This window comes from Protopterus annectens, chromosome 12.part0 (genome assembly GCF_019279795.1).
Source record: "Protopterus annectens isolate FY-2018-M chromosome 12.part0, PAN1.0, whole genome shotgun sequence".
Lineage (NCBI taxonomy): Eukaryota > Metazoa > Chordata > Ceratodontiformes > Protopteridae > Protopterus > Protopterus annectens.
The window spans coordinates 383,057,023-383,072,900 of NC_056746.1; the positions used below are offsets into that span (position 1 = coordinate 383,057,023).

General features: G+C 45.4%; 1 protein-coding gene across 1 annotated transcript in view; it reads right to left on the reverse strand.

Annotated features, from left to right (window-relative positions):
* TNRC18 (trinucleotide repeat containing 18) overlaps positions 1 to 15,878 on the reverse strand; it is a 725,141-nt gene that overhangs the window by 586,214 nt on the left and 123,049 nt on the right. The window lies entirely within an intron of this gene.

The window sequence follows — 15,878 nt, forward strand, 5'->3', positions numbered from 1 at the left end:
ATTAAACAAGTAGGTCACAATACGCATATGATACATAAACCCATTTTAAAATTAGATTCAGAAGCTACATAACTAAAGTGATGCATGCTTCCTTTAGTACACACATTCAGCATATAATCATCAAAGAAGCAGAGTACATCACACCTCAACCTCTCAAAGCAAGAAATCTGGACAAAGCTATAAAAAATGGGGGTGGGGGCAGCGGCCCATAGCGAGAGTTGTTAAATATAGTTGACAGAATAAAAGGTGTTGAACAACATGGTTTTTCTGAAGGGTATGGAATCTGAAACTCAATGTCTAGTCGTTTTTTTACTTCAAACCTCAATGGTTTTTCAAGAAAAAACAAAGTTTTATGAGAAATCAATGAAAAATAAGAGGCAAAACTCTGGATATTCTGTGAAAAACTGGGCAGTTGAGAGGCATGCAGTACACACATAAGATGAAGGTCAAACAAACTAAATTACTGTATCCAGTAACTGAAGTCTCGCACACAAAAGGCAAGCCTCAAAATGATGCGACAATGCTGTATTGCAAAGTGTGCAAGTGTAGCTTAGCAGTGTGAAAACAGGAATAAGGTATTCGTCAATTTGCTAAACTGGCAAATCTCACAGTACTAGCTGGGTGTGCATTTAAGCAAGTGGTCTTGCACTTTTCTTTCTGTGTAAATCAGTCCTTACAGCAGATCTGTTTGGTTATTAAAGCTGAGCAAGGATTAGACTTTGACTAGGATTACAATGACATATTCCCTTTGTAATGTTTGAGCAATTTGTCTTGTCGATGGCCATTATACCCAACTCCTATGTCTGAATGCTTACACAAAACACAGCAGGTTGGGGTGAGACTGAAAGATGCTAGATCTTCTTGCACTTGATAATTTGATGTACATGAATCAGTGGTGTTCAAAAGCTCTTTTTTTTCAATCCCAGATGGCAGTTTCTTTTCACAATGCACATTTCCTTCTAATGTCACCTTTATTTTCCTCATTGTCTTGACACTAGTTTAGAAATGTGTAAACCTGAGTGCAACGTTTTTATTACCTGCAGCCCCCAAGAAAACTGTTACATTATTGTTTAACCTAACACTCGCTAATTTTATTGTGCAACAAGTAACCCTTCTCTCACTTACTCCTTCACATGCAGAGGTGATGTTTCCCACTCAATAACAAGAAACCTGGCCACTGTTGCCCGTTAAAGGATTGGAAAATGCCTACGAGCTTGCAACTAACAAAACCTTATGGGTAACACTCAATGCACCAAAAAACATCTCAAGAGCTACATGGAGAAATATAGAATGTTATGTGGTCCTATCTCGCCTTCATTCTTGCTGGTTGGGTTTGGTCGGTTCCAACTTGGCCGCATACTAAAGCTCGAGAGCTCTCACTGGCTTGAGGCTACACTATATCCCATGATGCCTAGCGGCTGTTCCCCAGATCTCGTTTGCCACTTGCAGCTTCGGGATTGCTCTTCCCTGGCTCCGGCTAAGTGACTTCTTTTGTGTATTTCATTGTGGTTAACAATAATTTTCTAACTGCTTATTTCCTTTCCACGACGCAGTTACCCCTTTTCAGCATGTCTTTCTTTCTATCCCTGTTTATTGAATTAACTTGAACTCCTCCTTCCTTCTTAAGGCCTGCTTGGCTCTGCCCAGAGGAATCCGTTTTAGTTAGCAGATTTCCTCCTCCCTTTTTCCTCTTCCCGTTTTGCTGTTTAAGTTAGAGGCATCTCATTTAGGGGAGTGCGTCGTTTTAAGTTAGAGACCCTCCTCTTTTTTCTAACTTCCCTACACCTGTCTTCCTAAAAAGAAAAGAAAAAAAAAAAAAAATATATATATATATATATATATATATATATATATATATATATATATATCTATGTATCTATATATCTATATATATATCTATACCTATATATCTATATATCTATACCTATATATCTATATATCTATATATATATATATCTATATATATATATCTATATATATCTATATATATATATATATATATATATATACATATATATATATATATATCTATATATATATATATATATATATATATATATATATATATATATATATATATATATATATATATATTAAAGCCTTTTATTATCCTTGCTTTATTGTGAAGTGGTGTTGGAACTGTGTTTGTTACCAAAATAGTTTTTTTTTCTTGACTTTAGTGCCTTTTGTTAGTCAGGATGACTAAAGTTAAGCAGTCAGGATTAAAAAAAAAAAGTGTGACTCGTGCACACAGAAAATGTCTCTTACTGACGGTCACACCAGCTGTGTGTACTGTCTCGGTGCCGTCCACCTGCAGGACTCCTGTTCGATCCGTCATGGGTTCATTTCCAGGGTCCTGCAGGAAAGGAAAGGAAAAACAAAAGTATTCTCAGGGGTTTATTGAAGGGACCCTTTGATATGGTAGTTGAAGGCAGTCAGTCTTCAAAAATAGTCGACAAAACTCCAAAAACTTCTTTGGCTCTGTGCTCGGAGTCGAAGAGACATGACCAACCTATTTCTTCAGAAGAGATACTTAGCGGTTCCAACAGACAAAAATCTACTTCGGCTCCACCTGTGTCTTTGGAGCCGTCAAGTAGTAAAGAGCCGGTCAAAGTCAGTGGAACTAATTTGGTCGGTGCCACAGTCTCCCTTGCTTCAATCTATGGCTGGTAGCCATAAGTCCTCCCATTCCTCTCGTTCCTCTCAGAGCCTTTCGATGATGATGTGGACCTAGTGGTGAGAAAGTTGCTTCATATACCGGCCTTGCCAAAAATTCTTTCCAGTCCAGCCCAGAAAGTCGTGAAGCCGACTCAAGTAGTGTCTTTTCCTTCGGTTCTTCCTCCGATTCAGTTTAGTTCAGAGCCAGAGTGCCTGGAAGTCCTTGTGGTGAAACCTTTGGTTCTGAAGTCCGCTCCAGAAGTTTCGGCGCCGGTGTCAGCTCCAATCACTTTGATAGTCTTCTGTCGAAGGGCCTGGGGGCTGAAATTCCCTTGTTGGCTCCAAGGGGAGAGTAGGACCGGACCCTTGTCGGATCGGAGACTTCCACTCGGAGCTTCGGCAAAGGTCAGTTCGGTGCCCACATCTGCCTCGGAGTCCTCGTCCTTGGTTCGGGGGAGATCTGGCTCCTCGGACTGGGAGTCTCTCTCTGCTCCGGATCTGGGTGCCTTCGAGGTGATGAGGAGTGTGCTTATCCTCTGAGACTGCTCCACCCGTGGTTACAGCTACTCTTCCCCCCAAGGGCACAGTGTCGACCTCTACATCACTCCTCCAATCCCTGTGTAGATAACCAATGCCCCAGGACTCCCCAATGGGCAAAGGCCTCTCTTCCGAAACCTCTCGGGAACATCCCCCCAAAGAGGTCCCTCGGAAGAGAACGTGTAACAGGAAACACAGACTCCAGAGTCTGTCACGTCTGACACTGACACGGAAGAGTCCCCACGGTCACCCTCTAAGGATGTCTCATTTTCAGACATCTTAGAGATCCTGAAACAGAGAGGTGGCTGGAAAGACCTTTCCCCCTCCGAGGATGAGTCGGTGTGCCTGGAGGCATTTGGTTCTCGACTCTCCACCTCTTGGGTGTCTCTGCCTTTTGACTAGCTGCTGGGTGTGGTCAGTCAGAAGGAATGGGGCTCTCCAGAGTCTGTGGAGCCAGTTCCGAGGAGGCCAAAGAAATTTATCACAGCCCCAGACGAAAAACAGTTTCTAACAAAAGGAGTCCCAGTAGATGCTATGGTCGTGGTGGCCACTAAGAAGGAATTCACTGAAACTTCTGCATCTGTCCACCTGCCACCGAATAAGGAACCTCGTACGATGAACAGATACGGGAAGTGTATATTTTCTTCAGCAGCCTTTACCCTTGGGTCGCTGAACTACCTATCCCATTTTAGTCGCTTGCAGAGGAATCTCCTTAAGGAGTTAGGAGATACCCTACAAGGTGCTACAGCTCAGGGGTTATCTGACAAAATTAACTCTCAACTTGCGACCTTAACCTCTACTACTAACTCATCCATGCGCCTCATTTCCTATGCAGCTCATGGAGCAAGTAGGGCAGCAGGTACAGGAATAGCTCTGAGGAGACATTCCTGGATGCGTCTTTGTGATTTTGCTGAACCCTTCAAGTCTTCCTTTATTGATGCCCCTTTTGACAGCTCGTCCCTGTTCGGGCCAAAAGTGAAAGAGACCCTAACCAGGAGTGAGCTGTGGGAGTACATTTTTTTCACCCAAACAAAACCCTATCCCAAGGGCCAGAAAAGTGGAAATATGTGGTTCCAGAAATCCAAAGGAGCCTCGCCAGACACTTGTGGTGATACTTCCCCCAGGGCAGAGGGGGGAAATAACGGAAGATGCCGCCCATCCGGCAGAGGGGGTCCGCAGAGCCAGGGTGACAGAGAAGTTCTTGGGTTGACCCTTCCAGTGTTCCTGAAAGGAGGCCCACCTCTGGAGGCAGTCGGGGGAGATTATCACTGTAACTGAAAGCCTGACTATACTATAACTCAAGACCAATGGGTACAGTCCATCATATCCAGAGGATACAAAATTCCTTTCTCCCATTCACCACTCCTGTCAAAGTCCGTCCTAGACATTCCACCTAGTCAAAGGGATCAAAGCAACCCTAGAGATCCAAAGGTTGCTAAGAAAAAAGCCGTCCAAGAAGTCCCCGCAAACCAAGTCGGATCCAGAATTTACTCAAGGTTCTTTTTAGTTCCGAAAAAGACAAGGGGACTGGAGACCAATTCTAGATCTCAGCAGATTAAACAAGCCAGTCAAAAAGACGAAGTTCTGGATAGTAACACTGCAGTCTATACTCCTTTTTTTGGGACAAGACAATTGGATGTGCTCGATAGATCTTCAGGATCCGTACTACCATATAAAGATGGACAGGCGATCCAAATGGTATCTGCGCTTCCTGCTGGGAGCCAGTCATTACCAGTTCAGAGCTCTTCCCTTTGGTCTCACTACAGCCCCCAGAGTGTTTACAAAGTGTACTGCAGTAGTTACGGCTCACCTGAGGCATCAGGGAGTCCAGGTGTTTCCATACTTAAGACGACTGGCTCCTGACCGCCACCACAGTGTATCTACTAACCAGAACAAGAGACTCCACCATTCATCGCTGCTCTCAGCTGGTTATTACGGTAAACTTAGGAAAATCTGCCTTGTTGCCATCTCAGCATATTACCTTTATAAGGGCAGACTTAGACACAAGAAATATGGTGGCAAAAAGTACAGTTGTGTACACTTACCATAAATGTAGATGTTAGAGTGTCTTCACTGTTGCAGTCATCACATTTGGGTCATCTGCCTGCAGGTAGCCCTCAGCTGGCCTGAATACCAGAGTCTTGGGATTTCTGCGTCAGATGCTGTCACTTCTTCCATGATGACAGGTCAGGGGTATAAAAACATGCAGCTGACGCCATTACATCAGTTTTTCTTGCCCCAGATGTCAGGTGCCCCCACAACAGGAAGCAATTACATGGTATGGAACACCCCCAGCAAAAAGCAAATACACATGATATAAAGTATGCCAAACAAAAAAGATAGATAAAAGTAAAGAGAAGTCAGGGGGACTGGAGGGAGGGTAACCAGGACTGCAACAGTGAATACACTCGAACATCTACATTTATGAAGAGTGTACACAACTGTACTATGTTCTTCATGTTTCACTGCTGCAGTCATCACATTTGGGTTGATTCCCAAAGCTAAGGAAGGGTGGAGGCAGTTAAGCAGCATTAGGGCTACCAGTGAGGCCCTGTAAAACTGCTGTGACAAATCCAGCTCTGGATTTAAAAAAGATAGGCAGGTGGTAATGCTTGGTGAAAGTATGTACAGAGCTCCAGGTTGCTGCTCTAAGGATGTCCCTAGTAGGGACTCCTCTGAGAAATGCAGTAGAGGTAGATGCAGCCCTGGTGGAATGTATTCTTATCCCCTGTGGTGTAGGTTTTCCATGGTGCTTGTAGCAGAAATGGGTGTAATGTGCTAGCCATTAGGAAATGGTTTGCTTTGAAATGGCCCTCCTCTGCCTCTACAACAAAGCTGACTAGCAGCTGGTCAAATTTTCTGAGAGGCTTAGTCCTGTCCAGATAGAATCTAAACTGTATGTGCACATCCAGGGAATGCAATATTTTGTCCCCTTTATTCTGGGAATTAGGGGGAAAAGGTAGGGAAATGAATGGACTGGCTCAGAGTCGCACTAGATAACACCTTGGGCATAAATGATGGATTAGTCCTGAGGGAAACCCTGTCCGCATAGAAGATAATGAAGGGTTCCACTGCCATAAGGGCCTGCAGTTCAGACACTCTTCTTGCAGAAGTGATGGCCAGAAGTAAAGCTGTTCTCCAAGGAAGACATTTCAACTCTGCTGTAGCAGCTGGTTCAAAGGGGGGAACTGTAAGTTTATCCAACACAAAATTTAGGTCCCAGGCTGGAGTGGGAGCTCTCCTGGGGGGGGGGTCTTGCATTTTTTGCCCCTCTAAGGGATTGTTTTAGCAGTGGATGACAGAAGAGGGGTGGCTCAGTATTGTAATGTGCTGATATGGCTGAGGCATGAATCTTAACTGATGAGAAAGATAGGCCCTTGTGAAACATTTCTGTTAAATATTCTAGAATATGAGGTAAGCTGGGCATCGTTGTGCCCACCCCTTGAGACTGGCTCCAGGAACAGTATCTTTTCCACTTTTCTGAATATGATTTTCTAGTACTAGGCCTCCTTGCCTCAAGAATGACATCCAGCACCTGCTTACTGAGGGTTGCTAAAGGTGAGCTCAGGGTATTATAGCCAGGCTGCAAGGTTCAGGGTTTGAAGCTGAGGGTGTAGAATCTGGCCTGCCTGCTAGGACAGCAGGGAAGGAGTCTGAGGCAGGTGCCATGGTTGTAACACTGTCAGACTGTGCAAAACGGGGTACCAGTACTGGTGTGGCCAGTCCGGTGCAATCAGAATTGTCCTTGGCTTGTCCTCTTTGATCTTTAGCAGGACCTTTGAGAGGAGAGGTAGAGGGGGGAAGGCATAAACTGAGAGGCCTTGCCAGGTAAAGGACAGGGCATCCACTTTCCAAGCTTGGCAGTGGGGAGTTCTGGCGCAGTAAATTTTCAATTGGTGGTTCTGAGGGGAGGTAAACAGGTATACCTCTGGAGTCCCCCATTTGTTCCTCAAGAGCTTGAATATTTTGGGTTCCAGTTTCCATTTGTTTGGGTCCATGAGACTTCTGCTTAAGTCATCTGCCAGTGAATTTAGTTTGCCTGGTAGGAACTGAGCTTGTAGGTTCACATGGCTGCTCAAGGCTGTGTTCCACAGAGCCATGGCTAGTCTGCAGAGTGGGTAGGAATAGGTTCCCCCCTGCTTGTTTATGTACCACATAACTGTGGTGGTGTCTGTCTTTAGCAATAGTTGTCCTGGAAGAATAAGGTCTTTGAAGGCTGTCAGAACATTCTGTATGGCTAACATTCCTTTTTGATTGATATGCAGGTGCATCTGCATTGGGTTCCATTTGCCCTGAATGCACTGCCCTGCCATGTGAGCCCCCCCATGCATAGTCTGATGAGTTTGTTAGGGTTTGGGCTGCAGGAGGTATAGTGAAAGGGAGTCCCTTGTTGTGGTTACAGGCCTCTGCCCACCAAAGGAACTTTACCCTTAGGAAAGGGCTGATAGGAATCATTGTTTCCAGGTCCTGAGAATGCTGACACCATAGGCATTTTTGATACCACTGAAGTGTCCTCATATGCAGTCTTGCATATGGAATTAACAGAATGCAAGAGGCCACGAACCCCAGGGCTTGCAGGATTTTCCTGGCCAGTAGGTTGTCAAATAAACTTGTTTCTCTGGAGTGAGGAATGCCATCTGGGAAGTTGTGTTCAAGCTTGCTCCCAGGAATATAATCTGTTGGCAGGGTACTAGGTGTGACTTCTTCTCATTGATGGTGTACCCCAGTGAAGTTAAATGACAGGTGCTGTAATAGCAAGTCCTGACTCTCTGCCTGAATCAGGCAATCATCCAAATATGGGAAAATCTGAATATTTCTCTGCCTGCAAAATGCAATGGCTGGAGCTAGGCACTTTGTGAACACCCTGGGCACAGTAGATAAGCCAAAGGGAAGTGCAGAGAACTGAAAGTGCATGGAGCCTGCCATGAAGCGTAGGCATTTCCTGTGAGACTCCCTTACTACTGGATGTGCAAATGAGCTTCTTTTAAGTCTAGGGTTGCCAGCCAGGCATCCTTTGCTAGCATAGGAAGAAGCTGTTGAAGAGTTAGCATTTTGAATTTTGGAACCACCAGAAAGGTGTTGAGGATAGACAGGTCCAGGATAGGACGCCAGCAGTTTTCTTTTCTGGGAACCAGGAACAGTCTTGAATAGAAACCTTGACCCCTTTGTTTTGCTCGGACAGGTTGAATAGCCTTGATGCTGAGGAGAGAGAGAACTTGTTTTTGGGCCTCCACCCACTGTTTGGGGGGAGGTCTGGCCATCCACTTGGGGACAGGAGAGAGTGGAAGTGGAATCTGTATCCTAGGGAAACTATGTTTAAAACCCATTTGTCTTGGGTAATGAATTCCCAGTTTTTTGCATGCAGGGCGAGCTTTCCTTTTAAAGGTGCAAGTAGTTGAGCAAGGCTTGGAAGAGTTAAGGATAAGTCATTGTGCAATGTATTCCATAAGGGGGTGGCTTACTACACCCTGCGTTGGAAGTGGGAGCCCCCCACTGCTTAGATCTGTGCATAGCGCGAGACTGAAGGCTTGGTGGTTTGCTGCTCCTGAGTTTGGACTGAGAAGGCCTGGAAGGGACTGGAAAGGACCAGTACTTTGAAGGCCAGTGCCTACTGAATATAGGTGGCTGCACTTGTAAGAAATCTTTAACAATTTGCATAGATGCATTTCCCACCATTCTTTTGAGAACTTCTTCCGCTTTGTTGCCAAAAAGGCGGTCTTGGTTTAAGGGTGCATCCAGTAATTTAGCCTTAACATGATCTGGCAAGTTTTGTTCCTTAAGCCAAGCATGCCTTCTAAGTACAGACCCAGTGACAGCAGCTCTGCAAAATGCTTCTAAAGCATCAAAACCACACTGCAAAGTATGTTTACCAACTTGGTCAGCAGAATACATTTAACTCTTGAAAATCTTTGAGTTCAGCATGGTCAGGAATCAACAATTTTCTGTTTAAGTAGTCCCATAATGTGTTGGTGACACTTTAACATAGAAGACTGGCAATTTAAAGCCCTAATGGCCAGAGTACTAGAGGTATATACCTTCTTACCCCATCTGTCTAAAGCCCTAAAATCCCTGTCAGAAGGGGTAGGATTCTTGGCAGTAGTAGCCTTAATGCTTTTAGGTCCTTGGGAAATTATCTCTGGATCTGCAATAGGATTCTTAAAGAGGAATTTGTGAGAGTCAGGTACTCTACAGTACCTGTCTGGTTTCCAGGGAGCTTGGAGGCAAATTGTCTGGGGTAAGGCTGGATTCCAGGAAAACATCTACAATCTCCAGAACAGGGGGTATAGTTAGAGGCCTGTGCTGAGGCAGGTTTAAGAATTCCCCAAGTCTCTCTTTGGACTGTGAATAGTCCTGGCTTTCCCAGGGGAAATGTTTCCTAAGGGTATGCAAGGTTTCACTAAAAGAAAAATCCTTTGGAGGGGAAGCAGAGGGAATGGAATCCTCTGCATCAGAATCCTCATAAGTAGATAAGGGTAAATCCTGGTAGTCAGAAAGAACAGAGATATCAGATTCCTGATCAGAAGAATAGTATAGTTTTGTACCTACCATAAATGTAGATGTCCGAGAGGTATGCATCTGCAGTCATCACATATGGGTTGTCCTGCCTCAGGCAGCCCTTCGGTCGGCCGGATTCCAAAGTCAGGGTCCAGCGTCGGCTGACGTCGCCCCTTCCCTGATGCCAGAGCGCCTGGGGTATAAAAGCGTCAGCCGACGCCATCTTCCTCAGTGTTTCTTGCCCCAGATGCCAGGTGCCCTCAAAGGAAGGCTAAATTTGGATAAATGCAATAAATTTAAAAACATGCACAGAAATATATATATATATATACATATATACAACAAATACACCATAATAGATAACCCCAGCTAGCTATGAGAGGGAAAAGTACCTAATAAATACCAAAGAGGGGAAGGAGGGAGGGTAAACCTGACTGCAGATGCATACCTATCAGACATCTACATTTATGGTAGGTACAAAACTGTACTATGTCCTTCAAGGATGCATCTGCAGTCATCACATATGGGTAGAATACCATAGCTAATCTGGGGGTGGAGGATCTATGTAAAGGATGGTGTGGCTAAAATGCCCTGCAGGACTGCCGTAGCAAAGCCTGCTCTGGATCTGGAAAATAAAGGTAAATTGTAATGCTTGGAAAATGTATGAACGGAGCTCCATGTAGCAGCTTCTAAAATGTCCTTGGTAGCCACCCCTCTTAAGAAGGCTGTGGAGGTGGCTGTGGCTCTGGTGGAATGAGGTCTAATGTTAGCTGGCACAGTTTTCCCATGGAAGGAATAACAGAAACGAATGCAATTCCCTATCCATTTTGAAATTGTCTGTTTGGAAATTGCTTTTCCTTGTGCACCAGCAGCATATGCTACCAACAGCTGGTCAGTTTTTCTGTAGCTTTTCATTCTGTCCAAGTAGTAGCGCAACTGTCTGTGTATGTCCAGGGTGTGCAGAAGTTTCTCCCCTTTGTTTTGTGGATTTGGAAAGAAGGTAGGCAGGTGAATAGCTTGGTTTAATGAGACCCTGGATACCACCTTTGGCATAAATGAAGGACTGGTTCTCAATGAGACTCTGTCCTGATGAAAAATAAGAAATGGCTGTACTGCCATGAGGGCCTGTAACTCAGATACTCTTCTTGCTGAGGTTATGGCCAGAAGGAAGGCGGTCTTCCAAGACAGGAACTGTAGTTCTGCAGATGCTGCTGGTTCAAAGGGAGGCAGAGTTAGTTTTTCCAACACGAAGTTAAGGTCCCAAGTAGGCACTGGAGGTTTCCTTGGAGGATTGATGTTTTTAATTCCTCTTAGAAACTGTCTTAGGAGAGGATGAGAAAAAACAGGTGGATCAGTATTGTACTCTGCTGAAATTGCTGAAGCATGAATTTTAATGGAAGAGTAAGACAGGCCATTGTGGAGCATTTCTGCCAAGTATTCCAGGATATGTGGCATGTTCATCACTGTCGCATCTAGGCCCTTTGTGGTGTTCCAAATGTGAAATCTTTTCTATTTTGCTGAATATGCCTTTCTTGTGGAAGGCCTGCGCGCTTCCATGATGATATCCTTCACTCTCTTGGATAGCTTATCCTGAGGAGGAGTCAAGGTATTTTCCAGGCTGTTAGTCGCAAGGTTTTCAGGTTGGAATGCAGAGTTTTGTAATTGTGCTGTGTCAGGAGAAGTGGCCATTGAGGAAGAGGCCATGGTTTCGTGTGTGGCATGCTCTTTAACAGTGGGTACCAGTGCTGTCTTGGCCAGTCCGGAGCTGTCAGAATCACATTTGGCTGCTCTGTCCTGATCTTCAGTAAGACCTTGGTCATTAATGGAAGAGGTGGAAATGCATAAACTGTTAGGGTTCTCCAGCTGAAAGATAGGGCGTCCACTTTCCATGCTTGTGGGTGGTATGTCCTTGAGCAGAATTTCTTCAGCTGATGATTGTGGGGGAGGCAAAAAGATCTATGTCTGGCCTTCCCCATGATTGTGTTATCTATAGGAAGATGTCTGGGTGCAACATCCATTCATGTGCATCCATGATATTTCTGCTTAAGCTGTCCGCCAGTATATTGTCTTTTCCTGGCACAAACTGGGATTGCAGGTCTATATTGAGTTTCAAGGAAAGTTCCCATAGAGTCATTGCCAGTCTGCAAAGAGGGTAGGAATGGGTTCCTCCTTGCTTGTTTATGTACCACATAACTGTGGTGTTGTCTGTCCTTATTAGCAGGTGGCCTTGATGCAGAAAGAGTTTGAAGGCCTCGATTGCATGCATCACTGCCAGCATTTCCTTTTGGTTTATGTGCATGCGTAGCTCCCTTTGTGCCCATAGTCCTTGAATACATCTGCCCTCCATGTGTGCTCCCCAACCGTGGTCTGAAGCATCCGTTGTAATAGTTTGGCTGGCTATTGGCTTGCTGAAGGGCAGACCCCTGTTTGATTGGCTTGCTTGAGCCCACCACAGAAATTCCTTTTGGAGAAATGGAATGAGTGGGATCAAAGTTTCTAAGCTGTGGCTGTGCTGAGTCCATAAACTCCTTAGGTACCATTGTAGTTTCCTCATATGCAGCCTTGCTTGGGGAATGAGAAGAATGCAAGATGCCATGTAACCCAGGGCCTGCAGGATTTTCCTTGCAGTCAGCTGAGTTTGGCTTGTCAGATTCTTGAAGTAATCTGGTAGTTGTCTTTGTTTTTCTTCTGTGAGAAAAGCCATTTGGGTGGTTGTGTCTAAATCCGCACCCAGAAAAGTTATTCTTTGGGATGGAACAAGCCTTGATTTGTGAAAGTTGACTGTATATCCCAATGCCTGCAGTAGGTGGATGGCATAATTCAAGTCCTTTACCAAAGTTTGTTGGCTGTCCGCTTGTATAAGGCAGTCGTCCAGATATGGGTATATTTGAATCCCCTGAAGTCTGCAGTGTGCAATTACTGATGCCAGGCATTTCGTGAATACTCTGGGCGCAGTAGATAAGCCAAAGGGCAATGCTGAGAATTGATAATGCTCTGAGCCTGCAAGAAATCTGAGGTGTCTTCTGCAACTTTGTCTGATAGGGACATGCAGGTATGCCTCCTTGAGGTCTAGAGTCACCAGCCAAGACCCCTTGCCCAGCATGGGAAGGAGTTGCTGTAGAGTCAGCATTTTGAATTTTGGCACAATGAGATAAGTATTCAGTGCGGACAAGTTGAGAATAGGCCTCCATTGATTTTCTTTTCTTGGAACAAGGAATAGTCTGGAATAAAATCCTTGGCCTTGATCTGAAAGAGGAACCTTTTCTATAGCTTTCATTTGCATTAAGTTGGAGATTTGTTTCAAAGCCTCTGCCCTTTGATTTGGTGGCAGGTCTGGCATGCCTTTTCTTTTTGGCAATGTGTGAAAATGGAACCTGTATCCTCTGTCTATTATTTGCAGTGTCCATTTGTCTCTTGTAATAGTGTACCAATTGTCTGAGAATAAAGAAAGCTTTCCGCCCAAAGGTGCTTCTAATTGAGCCCTGGTTGGCGGAGTCAAAGCAAAGTCATTGAGTCTGTCCTTGTGCAACAGTTGTAGGTCCTGCACTACCTCTCTGGTTGGGAGGCTGCCATTGACGCCCTCTGTAAGAGCCTCTAGCTTGCCCTCTACCTCTGGCACGCCTGTACTTGCCTCTCTGAAATCTTTCTGTGTCCGGAAAGGACCAATTCTTGGCAGGCCAATTTCTGCTGAATCTTGGTGGTTGGACTTGTAGAAAATCTTTAACTGTTTGTACAGATTTTGCCTTTTCCTCAACCTTAAGACCTCCTGAGCAGTGGAGCCAAATAACTTTTGCTTTTCCAGGGGAGCATCCAGAAGCTTAGCTTTAACATGGTCTGGCAGAGATTGTTCCTTCAGCCAAGCATGCCTATGTATGACTGCACCTGTCGTAGCTGACCTACATGAAGCTTCCAATGCATCATAACCACATTGTAAGAAATGGTTACTAACCTGCTGGGAGTTATGTACCAGATCCTGTAGAGATTTGCGATCTAGGGGTTTAGGTGAAGACAGTTTCTTATGCAATTCATCTAACAAATACTCTTGGTACTGTATCATATGAAATTGACAATTTAATGCCCTCCTAGAAAGAGTAGCAGAAGTATACACTTTTTTACCCCATCTCTCTAAAGCCCTGGACTCCCTTTCAGAGGGGAGTGGATTTTTAGAGGTGGCAGCTGCAACCCCTTTAGGGTCCTGGGAAATAGTTTCTGGATCAACAGAGTGGGCCTTGTAAAGAAAATGATGCGAGTCCGGGACCCTGTAGTACCTATCGGGTTTGACAGGGGCCGGGGGAAGAGTGTCAGGGGTTATGCTAGACTCAGAGTACAAATCATCAATGACATTCAAAACAGGAGGAATAGCCAAAGGTCTATGATGAGGTAAATGCAGAAAAGTTCTTAATCTTTTCCTGGAATCAGAAAATTCTTGGCCCTGCCATCTGAAATGCTCTCTCATGGTGTGAAGGGTCTCACCGAAGGATAGCTCTTCAGGAGGGGAGGCCGAGGGGATGGATTCCTCTGCATCAGAATCCTCGCAGGCCGAAAAAGCCTCCTCCTGGTAGTCCGAGAGAGCAGAGCCATCAGAGGCCTCCTCTGAGGAGTGGGGATCAGAGGGCTCAACCCTGGGCCTTTTGTCTAGAGGAGGTTGAGAGCCCCTGTCTGGATAAGGTTGAGATCCCCTAATCAAGGAAATAAGGTCCTCTGCTAAAGTAAGAATCTGTGAACTTGTAGAGGGTCCCTGAGGAATAACCCTGGGAGGCATAGCTTTTGTATGTTAAGCAACTTTAGCCCTGGTGAATGCCTTTATGGACATGGATGCAGGAGGCCTAGCTGCACCACGTGCTGGAGTAGTTTTGTCTAGAGGAATGGTGTCGGAAGTTTCCAAGACACCAGTTTCTGAAGGAAATTCAATAACCGACTCAGCAGGGGCCTCCAGGGCCGAGGTTGTCGGTTGAGCGGTTTCGGGTGCCGGAAGTACCAAGAACTCGGTTTCAGCCGAGACCGAGACACTCGCGGTAGGCCTGGCCGTGGTTTCAGCCAAAACCGCAGCCCGCGTGTGTTGGTCCTTGTCCTTCCGTTTCTTTTTTAAATGTGAAGTCTGAGTCTCCGACGGCATTTTGTATGAAAAACTAGCCCCAAAAAATTCCTCTGAGAACTCCGCCCGACGTCTAAGTGTACGTCTGTTGAAGGAAGCACAGGCTGAGCAGGCCGAGACGTCATGGTCTGGGCCTAGGCAGGGGAGGCAGTAAGAGTGGAAATCCTTATGAGGTATTTGTTTCCCACAAGTTAAACAATTATTAACTTTATCTGACATCGGCTGAGGCAAGAAAGAGTCCCCAACGGGGTACTTAGCTTTTGAAGTCTTCGGTAGCTGAATTACAGGAGCTGGCCGACCGGCACTTGAGAACTGCTTCTGCTTCGGGCACCACGTGGCAAGAAAGACTGAGGAAGATGGTGTCGGCTGACGCTCTTATACCCCAGGCGCTCTGACGTCGGGGAAGGGGCGACGTCAGCCGACGCCGGACCCAGACTTTGGAATCCAGCTGACCGAAGGGCTGCCTGAGGCAGGACAACCCATACGTGATGACTGCAGATGCATCCTTGAAGGACATCAAAGGAAAATCAGTTCTTGGTCTCAGAGAGGGAAGGCTGACTTCCCCTAATTAAGGTAATAAGGTCTTCAGCCATTCTAATCATTTGTGTTTGAGGCATGTAGGCTTGAGAATGTGCTTTGGTTGTCGGTTTTCTAGGCGTAGTGTGAGCTTTAGGCCTGAGGAATTCGATATTTTTAGTTTGAAACAAAGTCATCGGTTTAATATGAAAATCCGTAGGCCTGAATACACCCTCAGAAGCCGGTGCCTGCACAGCGGCTCTGGACCCATCCAAGGTAGAGATATCCACAGGTTCCACAGTCGAAGAAACATCTCACGGCATACCGGACTCTGAATGGGTCTCAGCAGAGGCCTGCGAATCTGTAGAAGTGGGTATCAGGGGCTGCAAAAGCGCCTCACTGAGTACCGGTGGACTGGCGACTAGTTTAAGAGAAGTGTTGGTGGCAGTTTTGGACCTATGCGGTCTGTCTCTGTCTTTATCCTTATACTTTCTTGGAAGATCGGTAGTCGAATGTCTTAATGAAGCTATTTCAGAGTACGGAGATAGAGAACGAAAGTATTTAGCTACAAAAATAG